Raw genomic sequence first — 13,433 nt, forward strand, 5'->3', positions numbered from 1 at the left:
TTATTCCTAGGTATCTTATGGTTTTGGGTGCAGTTGTAAATGGGATCGACTCCTTGATTTATCTCTCTTCTGTCTTGTTGTTGGTGTATAGGAATGCCACTGATTTCTGTGCATTGATTTTATATCCTGCTACTTACTGAATTCCTGTGTGAGTTCTAGCAGTTTCGGGGTGCAGGCTTTTGGGTTTTCCACATACAGTATCGTATCATCTGCAAAGAGTGAGAGTTTGACTTCCTCTTTGCTAATTTGGATGCCTTTGATTTCTTTTTGTTGTCTGATTGCTGTGGCTAGGACTTCTAATACTATGTTGAATAGCAGTGGTGAGAGTGGACATCCCTGCCGCGTTCCTGACCTTAGGGGAAAAGCTCTCAGCTTTTCCCCATTGAGAATGACATTCACTGTAGCTTTTTCATAGATGGCTTTTATGATATTGAGGTATGTACCCTCTATCCCTATACTCTGAAGAGTTTTGATCAAGAAAGGTTGCTGTACTTTGTCAAATGCTTTTTTAGCATCTATTGAGAGGATCATATGATTCTTGTTCTTTCTTTTGTTAATGTATTGTATCACGTTGATTGATTTGCGGATGTTGAACCAGCCTTGCAGCCCAGGGATAAATCCTATTTGTCATAGTGAATAATCCTTTTAATGTACTGTTGGATCCTATTGGCTAGTATTTTGGTGAGAATTTTTGCATCCATGTTCATCAAGGATATTGGCCTGTAATTCTCCTTTTTGATGGGATCTTTGTCCCATTACCTTGGGATCAAGGTAATGCTGGCCTCATAAAATGAGTTTGGAAGTTTTCCTTCCATTTCTATTTTTTGGAACAGTTTCAGGAGAATTGCTATTAATTCTTCTTAAATGTCTGATAGAAATCCCCTGGGAAGCCATCTAGCCCTGGGCTTTTGTTTGTTGGGAGATCTTTGATGACTGCTTCAATTTCCTTAGTGATTATAGGTCTGTTCAGGTTTTCTATTTCTTCCTGGTTCAATTTTGGTAGTTGATACATCTCTAGGAATGCACCCATTTCTTCCAGGTTATCTAGTTTGCTGGCATAGAGTTGCTCCTAATATGTTCTCATAATTGTTTGTATTTCTTTGGTGTTGGTTGTGATCTCTCCTCTTTCATTCATGATTTTGTTGATTTGGGTCATTTCTCTTTTCTTTTTGATAAGTCTGGCCAGGGGTTTATCAATCTTGTTCATTCTTTCAAAGAACCAGCTCCTAGTTTCATTGATCTGATCTACTGTTCTTTTGGGTTCTATTTCATTGATTTCTGCTCTGATCTTTATTATTTCTCTTCTCCTGCTGGGTTTAGGCTTTATTCGCTGTTCTTTCTTTAGCTCCTTAAGGTGTAGGGTTAGGTTATGTATTTGAGACCTTTCTTGTTTCTTGAGAAAGGCTTGTATTGCTATATACTTTCCTCTCAGGACTGCCTTTGCTGTATCCCAAAGATTTTGAACAGTTGTGTTTTCATTTTCATTGGTTTCCATGAATTTTTTAAATTCTTCTTTAATTTCCTGGTTGACCCATTCATTCATTAGTAGGATGCTCTTTAGCCTCCATGTATTGGAATTCTTTCCGACTTTCCTCTTGTGATTGAGTTCTAGTTTCAAAGCATTGTGGTCTGAAAATATGCAGGGAATAATCCCAATCTTTTGCTACTGGTTGAGACCTGATTTGTGACCTAGGATGTGATCAATTCTGGAGAATGTTCCATGGGCACTAGAGAAGAATGTGTATTCTGTTGCTTTGGGATGGAATGTTCTGAATATGTCTGTAAAGTCCATTTGGTCCAGTGTTTCATTTAAAGTCTTTATTTCCTTGTTGATCTTTTGCTTAGGTGATCTGTCCATTTCAGTCAGGGGGGTGTTAAAGTCCCCCACTATTATTGTATTGTTGTCAATGTGTTTCTTCGCTTTTGTTATTAATTGCCTTTTATAATTGGCTGCTCCCATGTTGGAGCATAGATATGTACAGTTGTTAGATCTTCTTGTTGGATAGACCCTTTAAGTAGTATATAGTGTCCTTCCTCATCTCTTATTACAGTCTTTGTTTCAAAATCTAATTTGTCTGATATTAGGATTGCCACCCCAGCTTTCTTTTGGTGTCCATTAGCATGGTAATTGTTTTCCACCCCCTCACTTTCAGTGTGGGTGTCTTTGGGTCTAAAATGAGTCTCTTGCAGACAGCATATTGATGGGTCTTGTTTTTCAATCCAATCTGATAGCCTGTGTCTTTTGATTGGGGCATTTAGCCCATTTACACTCAGGGTAACTATTGAGAGATATGAATTTAGTGCCATTGTATTGTCTGTAAGGTGACTGTTACTGTATATTGTCTGTGTTCCTTTCTGATCTATGCTGCTTTTAGGCTCTCTCTTTGCTTAGAGGACCCCTTTCAATATTTCTTGTAGGGCTGGGTTTGTGTTTTTAAATTCCTTTAGTTTTTGTTTTTCCTGGAAGCTTTTTATCTCTCCTTCAATTTTCAATGAGAGCCTAGCTGGATATAGTATTCTTGGCTGCATATTTTTCTCGTTTAGTGCTCTGAAGATATCCTGCCAGTCCTTTCTGGCTTGCCAGGTCTCTGTGGATAGGTTTGTTCCCAATCTAATGTTTCTACCATTATAGGTTACATATCTCTTCTCCCGAGCTGCTTTCAGGATTTTCTCTTTGTCTCTGAGACTCCTACGTTTTACTATTAGATGTCGGGGTGTTGACCTATTATTATTGATTTTGAGAGGGGTTCTCTGTGCCTCCTGGATTTTGATGCCTGTTTCCTTCCTCACATTAGGGAAGTTCTCTGCTATTATTTGCTCCAATATACCTTCTGCCCCTCTCTCTCTTTCTTCTTCTTCTGGGATCCCAATCATTCTAATGTTGTTTCGTCTTATCGTATCACTTATCTCTCAAATTCTGCCCTCGTGATCCTGTAGTTGTTTCTCTCTTTTTCTCAGCCTCTTTGTTTTCATCATTTGGTCTTCTATATCGCTGATTCTCTCTTCTGTCTCATTTATCCTAGCAGTTAGTACCCCCATTTTTGATTGCACCTCATTAATATCCTTTTTGATTTCGACTTGGTTAGATTTTAGTTCTTTTATTTCTCCAGAAAGGGTTTCTCTATTAACTTCCATGCTTTTTTTCAAGCCCAGCTAGTATCTTTAAAGTCATGATTCTGAACTCTAGGTCTGACATCGTACTAATGTCCATATTGAGTAGGTCCCTGGCTGACGGTACTATCCCTTGTTCTTTTTGCTGATGTGATTTTTTTCGTCTTGTCATTTTGTCCAGAGGAGAATAGATGAATGAGAGAACAAAATGCTAACAGGTTAACAACATCCCCAGCAAATATACTGTATACAAATCAGAAAAGACCTGAAACCAGGGGAAAAGAAAGGGGAAGAAAGAAAAAACAAAAAGAAAAGGAGAATAACAAAATCAGAACAATACAAAAAAAAAACAGAATATGATCAAATATGATGAGGCTAGTGCATAGATCAGTGCCACACACTAGATTTTGGGCGTATTTTGGTCTGTTAGAAAAAAGTGCCTCCTAAAGTTTTAAAGGAAGAAAGACTTATATGTGTACAAAATAAGGGTCGATACAATGAAGGGATGGAAGATGACTGTAAAGATGAAACTTATAAAAGATTTTATAAAAGGATTTGATAAGAAGTTGTTTGAAAAAAGAAAGATTAAAAAAGAAAAAAAAGGAAAAAAAGGGAGAGAATGTGATCAGGCAGGAGACTAGAACAAAGCCATACACTAGTGATTTAGGGTATATTTTGATCTGTTAGAAGAAACTGTATCTCAAAATTTTAAAGAGAAAACAACATATATATATTTATGCCAAAAATAAGGGTAGCTACTATGAAGGGATAAAATATGACTCTAAAAATGAATAATAAAAATGTTTTTTTTAAAAAGGGATTGATAAGATGTTGGTTGAAAAAGGGAAAAAGAAATATTCAAAAAAAAAACAGTTAAAAAAATTAACTTTGAAAAACTAATGAATCATGGTAAAAAAAAGCCATGAATTCTATGTGCAGTATTCCCCTAGTGCTGGAGTTCTCCCGTTCTCCTTGATCGGTAAACTTGATTTTGGCTTGCTGGCTGTTTGTGCTGATCCTCTGGGGGAGGGGCCTTTTGCCGCGGTTCCCAAATGTCTTTGCCGGAGGCGGAATTGCCCCACCCTTGTCGGTCCGGGCTAAGCAAGCTGCTCAGGTTTGCTCTTAGGAGGTTTTGTTCCCTGCAAGCTCTGGTACAGCTTTGGAGGACCAGGGTGAAAATGGTGGCTTCCCAATCTCCGCTCAGAGGAGCTGAGAATTTAGGGCTCCGATCCTCAGTGCGCCCCCAGAGAAAAGCAGTCAGTCACTCCCGTCTCCCTGGTCTCTGGCCGCACTCCGTGCTCCCCCTGCCTGTGACAGAGCGTTTCTATCTCTGGCACCCGACTCAGTGTGGAGTCTCCAAACCCAGCAGATCCCTGTTGTGCGTTCCTGTGCCGCTCCTCCCGGGGGAGGGAGGGGAGTCTCCCCACCTCTGCCGCTTGTTGGGTCCCTGGTGGAGTAGCAGTGGCCTGACTGGGCCACAGATCACAGTTTATGGCAACCCCAAGCTGAGAGCCTGCGCCTCGGCTCCGTCTCTGCAGCCAGCTTCCCTGCTCTAATATCTGGGAGCTCTGCCGCACTCAGGCACCCCTGGTCTTTCTGTGACCCCGAGGGTCCTGAGACCACACTGTCCCGCGAGGGTTCCACCCCCTGCTTAGCCACTGGAGCAACGTCCCTCAGCGGAGCCAGCTTCTAAAAGTTCCGATTTTATGCTTCATGGCTCTATCACTTGCCAGAAGTGGTGGAGGCCCCCTCCCCCGCCGTCTATCCTCCGGAATATCACCTTGGATTCACTTCTCTGCACGTCCTACCTTCCAGAAAGTGGTCGCTTCTCTGTTCAGAGAGTTGTTGCTACTCTCTTCTTCAGTCTCCTGTTGATTTCGTAGGTGTTCAGAATGGTTTGATCCCTATTCAGCTGAATTCCTGAGACCAGACGAAATCCAGGTCTCCTACTCCTCCGCCATCTTGCTCCGCCCCATATGAGGAATTCTTAATCTCAGGAAACAAACTGAGGGTTGCTGGAGTGGGAGTGGGGTGGGAGGCGTGGGGTGTGGTGGCTGGGTGATAGACATTGGGGAGGGTATGTGCTATGTTGAGCGCTGTTAATTGTGTAAGAGTGTTGAAATACAGATCTGTACCTCTGAAACAAATAATGCAATATATGTTATGGAAAAAAAAGAAGCAGAAGCTAGCAGGAGGGGAAGAATGAAGAGGGGGAAATCGGAGGGGGAGACAAACCATGAGAGACAATGGACTGTGAAAAACAAACCGAGGGTTCTAGAGGGGAGGGCGTGGGAGGATGGGTTAGCCTGGTGATGGGTTTTAAAGTTGGCACTTTCTGCATGGAGCACTGGGTGTTATGCACAAACAATGAATCATAGAACACTACATCAAAAAAAAATATGTTTGGAAGTTCTGTTATGTAGTGATGCAGATCTAAATTCTTGTCTGTGTCTATAGATAAAATCAGTTACTCAGGAGCTAGTTATAGACACAGGAGGAGGAATGAAGAGTAAGTCTATTTTATTTCTGTAGTGAGGAAAGTAAACATAGAATTAAGAAATGGGATAATCAGTAGATGAGAACAATAGCAGACAATGTTATCAATAAAAACAGATTTCAGATGAACTACCCATAGACATATAAGCCTGGCGAATAACTTCTTTCTTATTGAGTAATGGGAGATGATGTCAAATGCCTGGTAAGAAAGCAACAACCTGGGACTCTTATTTGTCACTTACAGAGTGACTCAGAGTGAGGGTCTTATGGCCAATGTGGGAGAGAAATCAGGGACTAGACACACAGCCATTGGGACTGATTGAGTAACATTACCCAGGACTCTGTGTCATAGTGCCTTGAAGGAAAGAAGCTTTTGATTCTGTGATAATGTTGATGGGGAAGGTGTAAGTGTGGGACGGGGCACTCGGCAACAAGAGGATTCATAGCAGTTGGGGCAGCAGCAGGTGGCACAGGAACAAGTGATCTGGTGGAAGCTGGGGCAGCAACAGCTGGGTACCCAGCAGCTAGGGTGGCAGAAACCGGACATACTGCATCTAGGGTGGTAACAGCTGGGGCAGCAGCAGGTCTTCTGGCAGACACCGTGGTCAGAGCCCTGGTTAGAGCAGATGGAGCCACAACAGGAGGTGACCATGGTGTCAGAGGGTGGGGTTTCTGGGTGGGTGTCCAGGAGAGTGAGATTCTCGAGTAGAGGTCTTCTCCCAAATTCTGCTGAGGAACTGTCATTATCATGTTCAAGATTCTTCTCTTGCTATTGTTTGTCATGTTTATTTTTAAAAAGATTTTATTTATTTATTTGACAGAGAGAGACAGCAAGAGAGGGAACACAAGCAAGGGGAATGGGAGAGGGAGAAGCAGGCTTCCCCCTGAGCAGGGAGCCTGATGTGGGGCTCGATCCCAGGACCCCGGGATCATGACCTGAGCCAAAGGCAGCGCTTAATCAACTGAACCACCCAGGTGCCTCTTGTTTGTCATGTTTAAAGAGAACTTATCAGACATTGTGATTGTGGCATGATTCTGATACAGAGTTCACCTTCACATTTAAAATGGGTGCTTACACAATTTTCTTTCTTTTTTCTTTTTAAATATTTTATTTATTCAAGAAAGAGAGTGAGAGAGATTGAGAACCAGCAGGGGAGAAGAGGGAGAGGGAGAGATAATCTCCAGCAGACTCGATGCTGAGCGTAGAGCCCAATGCAGGGCTCAATCCTAGGACCCAGAGATCATAACCTGAGTCAAAACCAAGAGTCATACACTCAATCAACTGAGCCACCCAGATGCCCCTGCTTACATAATTTCCATGTAATGGTTTCTTTATCCCTAAAAGCATAATTTGCCATTCTTTTCTCTTTCAGCATCATCTCATTTGTTTGTCATACTTTTCATATGTCATTTGATATTCTGAACATAGTTGGAGTCCCTTCCAACTATTTAACCTCTTGTATCCAAAAGAGACACAGAGCCACATTTCCTCCTACCAAGACAACACGTAATATAGACAAAAGCATGAATATGCTATTGCACAAAAAATCAGACCTCAGTCCACTATAGCACTATGGCTGGTGGTAAAATCAGCACAGCACACTTATAACTTAATGAAGAAGCTAAGAAATGTAACTGGCTTTAAGGCATGCAACTTCAAATTTACTTCGTTCAAAATTGAATTGGTCATTCTGTCACTTTTCCAAACCAACACCCCAATTATCCAGTCCTATTACAAATTACTGTTAGTCCAAGTTTTCAAGCTAACAAACTTAACAGTTCTCCTTTATTCAAATGATTGTGTATTGATTCTCACTCTGTGCTAGAGCCATTATCAGGATGCAGAACAAGAAGCAAATAATATCCACCCTATCCTTTGCCACTTGATTCCATTCTGACTCAATGAACAGCAGCAGATTATTTGATAGAATGAATTGGTAAAACCATTGTCCATATGCTGGGTCGGTAAATGGGATTTATCCACCTTTGTAGTAGCCCAGATCAGGACACTTCAGCAACAGAGCACCAGAAATACTAGCCACAGTTAAGTCAGAGGAAATGAAGCTATATCAGGAGCCACATTGTTGTTACTGAAAGGAAAAGGCTCTTTCTTTCAAAAGCTTACAAATGTAGAAATTGCTAAGTATCCAAAATATTATGCTTTGCTCCATTGACACACAGGATGGAGTAATTGTCCCTTTTGTTCCTGCACGAATACATTTGTATGTTTATTTTTATTTTTTTATTGAAGTATGATTAACATACAGTGTTATATTAGTTTCAAGTGTACAATATAATGATTCAACAATTCTATACATTATTCAGTGCTAATCATGGTAAATGTACTATAATCCACTTCATCTATTTCACCTGCCCCCCCATCCACCTCCCCTCTGGTAACCACCAGTTTCTTCTCTGTATTTAAGAGTATGTTTTTTTTTTCATTTGTCTCTTTTTCTCTTTGTTCATTTGTTTTGTTTCTTTTATTCCACACATCAGTGAAATCATATAGTATTTGTCTTTCTCTTACTTACCTCCCTTAGCATTATACCTTCTAGGTCCATTCATGTTGTTGCAAATGGCAAGACCTTGTTCTTTTTATGAGTAATATTCCATTTTACACACACACACACACACACACACACACACACACACACACACCCCATAACTTCCTTACCCATTCATCTATTGATGGATACTTGGGATGCCTCCATATCTTGGTTATTGTAAATAATGTTGTGATAAACGTGGGGATACATCTACTTTTTCAAATTATTATTTTCATTTTCATTGGGTAAATAACTGTAGTGGAATTACTAGATTACATAGTAATTCTATTTTTAATTTTTTGAGGAACCTCCAGACTATTTTTCACAGTGGTTGCGCCAGTTTGCATTCCCACCAAAGGTGCATAAGAGTTCCTTTTTCTCCACAGCCTCACTATCACTGTTATTTATTGTCTTTTTGATTCTAGCCATTCTGACAGGTGTGAGGTGATATCTCATTGTGCTTTTGATTTCCATTTTCCTAATGATTAGTGATGTTGAGCATCTTTTCATGTATCTGTTGGCCTTTTGTGTGTCTTCTTGGAAAAATATTTATTGGCATTTGTTTTTTTAAACTGCAATTCAAAGCAAAATATTTTAGTTGTCAGATTTCTTTGAAACTTTTCTCTTTACCATTGAATATAAATATTCTATCCCTAGAGCAGGTTTGTTATCAGCTCTGTTAATAGATTTGGAGCTCAGCACGGAAAAGACTAAGTCAGTTATACTCAAATCAGTACCCTGTTGCAGAAAACAAGATACCTAATGAAGTTGCTTGCTATTAATAGATTTATTGGTTATTGAATTTTGTGATACATATGAACACCTTGTGAAAATATGGCTTTAGTTACAAATGTGTTAAAATATGTTTTGAATACAGCATCCTTTCCTGATTAAAACTCTTCAGAGTGTAGGGATAGAGGGAACATTCCTCAAGTTCATAAAAACCATCTATGGAAAGCCCACAGCGAATATCATTCTCAATGGGGAAATGCGGAGAGCTTTTCCCCTAAGGTCAGGAACGCGGCAGGGATGTCTACTCTCACCACTGCTATTCAACATAGTATTAGAAGTCCTAGCCACAGCAATCAGACAACAAAAAGAAATCAACGGCATCCAAATCGGCAGAGGAAGTCAAACTCTCACTCTTTGCAAATGATATGATACTGTATGTGGAAAACCCAAAAGCCTGCACCCCAAAACTGCTAGAACTCATACAGGAATTCAGTAAAGTAGCAGGCTATAAAATCAATGCACAGAAATCAGTGGCATTCCTATACACCAACAACAAGACAGAAGAGAGACAAATCAAGGAGTCGATCCCATTTACAATTGCACCCAAAACCATAAGATACCTAGGAATAAATTTAACCAAAGAGGCAAAGGATCTGTACACAGAAAACTATAAAATACTCATGAAAGGAATTGAAGAAGACACAAAGAAATGGAAAAATGTTCCATGCTCATGGACTGGAAGAACAAACATTGTGAAGATGTCAGTGCTACCTAGAGCAATCTACACATTCAATGCAATCCCCATCAAAATACCATCCACCTTTTTCAAAGAAATGGAACAAATAATGCTAAAATTTGTATGGAACCAGAAGAGACCCCGAATACCCAGAGGAATATTGAAAAAGAAGAGCAAAGCTGGCGGCATCACAATTCCGGACTTTCAGCTCTATTACAAAGCTGTCATCATCAAGACAGTATGGTACTGGCACAAAAACAGACACATAGATCAATGGAACAGAATCGAGAGCCCAGAAATGGACCCTCCACTCTATGGTCAACCTATCTTTGACAAAGCAGGAAAGAATGTCCAATGGCAAAAAGACAGTCTCTTCAACAAATGGTATTGGGAAAATTGGACAGCCACATGCAGAAGAATGAAACTGGACCATTTTCTTATACCACACACAAAAATAGACTCCAAATGGTTGAAAGACCTAAACGTGAGACAGGAGTCCATCAAAATCCTAAAGGAGAACACAAGCAACAACCTCTTCGACCCCAGCCGCAGCAACTTCTTCCTAGAAACATCGCCAAAGGCAAGGGAAGCCAGGGCAAAAATGAACTCTTGGGATTTCATCAAGATAAAAAGCTTTTGCACAGCAAAAGAAACAGTCCACAAAACCAAAAGACAACCGACAGAATGGGAGAAAATATTCGCAAATGACATATCAGATAAAGGGCTAGTATCCAAAATCTATAAAGAGCTTATCAAACTCAACACCCAAAGAACAAATAATCCAATCAAGAAATGGGCGGAAGACATGAACAGTCATTTTTCCAAAGAAGACATCCAAATGGCCAACAGACACATGAAAAAGTTCTCAACATCGCTCGTAATCAGGGAAATCTAAATCAAAACCTCAATGAGATACCACCTCACACCAGTCAGAATGGCTAAAATTAACAAGTCAGGAAACGACAGATGTTGGCGGAGATGTGGAGAAAGGAGAACCCTCCTACACTGTTGGTGGGAATGCAAGCTGGTGCAACCCCTCTGGAAAACAGTATGGAGGTTCCTCAAACAGTTGAAAATAGAGCTACCATACAATCCAGCAATTGCACTACTGGGTATTTACCCCAAAGATACAAATGCAGGGCCCCGAAGGGGTATGTGCACCCCAATGTTTACAGCAACATGTCCACAATAGCCAAACTGTGGAAAGAGCCAAGATGTCCATCGAGAGATGAATGGATAAAGAAGAAGTGGTATATATACACAAAGGAATATTATGCAGCCATCAAAAGGAATGAGATCTTGCCATTTGCAATGACGTGGATGGAACTGGAGGGTGTTATGCTGAGTGAAATAAGTCAATCAGAGAAAGACATGTTTCATATGACCTCACTGATATGAGGAATTCTTAATCTCAGGAATCAAACTGAGGGTTGCTGGAGTGGTGGGGGGTGGGAGGGATGGGGTGGCTGGGTGATAGACATTGGGGAGGGTATATGCTATGGTGAGCGCTGTGAATTGTAAAAGACTGATGAATCATGGATCTGTACTTCTGAAACAAATAATGCATTATATTTTAAGAAAAAAAAAAGAAGAAGATAGCAGGAGGGGAAGAATGAAGGGGAGTACGTCGGAGGGGGAGACGAACCATGAGAGACGATGGACTCTGAAAAACAAACTGAGAGTTCTAGAGGGGAGTGGGGTCGGGGAATGGGTTAGCCTGGTGATGGGTATTAAAGAGGGCACATTCTGCATGGAGTACTGGGTGTTATGCACAAACAATGAATCATGGAACACTACATCAAAAACTAATGATATAATGTATGGTGATTAACATAACAATAAAAATTATTTTAAAAATTAAAAGAAAAACAAAGCCCTTGTTTCCTGTTGATTTTCTGCTTAGATTATCTGTCCATTGCTGTGAGTGGGGTGTTAAAGCCCCCCACTATTATTGTATTATTATCAATGAATTTCTTTAAGTTTGTTATTAATTGATTTATATATTTCTCTGCTCCCAAGTTAGGGGCATTAATATTTACAATGGTTAGATCTTCTTGTTGGATAGACCCCTTTATTATGAGATAGTGCCTTCTTCATCTCCTATTACAGTCTTTGGTTTAAAATCTAGCATATCTAATATAAGTATGGCTACTCCAGCTTTCTTTTGATGTCCATTAACATGATAAATGGTCCTCCACCCCCTCACTTTCAATCTGGAGGTGTCTTTGGGTCTAAAATGAATCTCTTGTAAGCATATTGATGGGTCTTATTTTTTTTTTTACCCATTCTGATACCCTATGTCTTTTGATTGGAGCATTTAGTCCATTTACATTCAGAGTAATTATTGAAAGATACGAATTTAATGCCACTGTATTACCTGTAAAGTCGCTGTCCCTGTAGATTGTGTTCCTTTCTGTTCTGTGTTGCTTTTGGTCTCTCTTTCCCACTCAAAGGGTTCACTTTATTTCTTGCAGAGCTTGTTTAGTGTTCATGAACTCCTATAGTTTTTGCTTGTCTTAGAAACTCTTTCTCTCTCCTTCTATTCTGAATAATAGCCTTGCTAGATAAAGTATTCTTGGCTGCATATTTTTCCCATGTAGCACTTTGAATATTTCCATCCATTCCTTTCTGGCCTGCCAGGTCTCTGTGGACAGGTCAGCTGCTAGCCTTGTATAGTCTACCCTTGTAAGTTAAGGACCTTTTGTCCCTAGTGGCTTTCAGCATTCTCTCTTTATCTTTGTATTTTGCAAGTTTCGCTATGATATGTCATGATGTTGACCTGCTTCAGTTGATTTTGAGGGGAGTTTTCTGTGCCTCTTGGACTTGAATGCCTGTTTTCTTACCCAGATTAGGGAAGTTCTCAGCTATAATTTGTTCAAATACACCTTCTACCCTTTTTTCCTGCTATTCCTCTGGGACTGTTACAGATATTATTTTGCTTTATGGAATCGCTGAGTTCCCGATGTCTACTTTTATGATCTAATAGTTTTCTTTCCCTCTTCTTTTTAGCTTCATTATTTTCCATAATTTTATCTTCTATATCACCTATTCTCTCCTCTGCTTCTTCAGTCCTCGTGGTTATATACATTGATTTTGCATCTCAGTTATAGCAGTTTTTAATTTCAGCTTGACTAGTTTTTAGGCCTTTTATCTCTGCAGCAAGGATTTCTCTGGTGTCTTCTATGTTTTTTTCACACCCATCTAGTAGTCTAATGACTTGTTCTAAATTCTTTTTCAGATATATTGCTTATATGTGTTTTGAGCAAGTCCTTGGCTATGATTTCTTCTTGGACTTTCTTTTGGGGAGAGTTCCTCTGTCTTGTCATTTAGGTTAAGTTTCTGTCTTTTGCGTGTTATGAAAGCTTGTTATGTTTTCTGCACCTGAGAGTAATATTATATTAAAAAGTGGTCATACACTGTTCACAGCCTGGCACTTCAGGAAGTGTTTTTGATATATACTGTGTGCACTCTGCTGTTGCATTTTGGCTGCTCTTTCCCACTGGTCAGTCCTCTGCAGAGTTCCTCCTTGCTTGCAGTGGGAAGTGTTTGGATTTTTAACTAGGTGTGCTTTGATTTGCTTGTTAAAATAAGCATGGAAAAAATAAAGGGAAAAAAAGCCTGATCCAAAAAAATGAAGAGAAAAGGAAATGAAAAAAACAAACTAATAAACAAAAAATTATAAGCATGATTCCAAAGGAAAAAAAAAAAGAAGAAAAAGAAAAAGAATACAGCCTGGTTCTATTTCCACCAGAACTGAAGCTGATGCTTTGAAGCACTGTATGATCAGTAGATTGGTGCATATGGGGTGC

The sequence above is a fragment of the Zalophus californianus genome, unplaced genomic scaffold (genome assembly GCF_009762305.2).
Source record: "Zalophus californianus isolate mZalCal1 unplaced genomic scaffold, mZalCal1.pri.v2 scaffold_38_ctg1, whole genome shotgun sequence".
Classification (NCBI taxonomy): Eukaryota; Metazoa; Chordata; class Mammalia; order Carnivora; family Otariidae; genus Zalophus; species Zalophus californianus.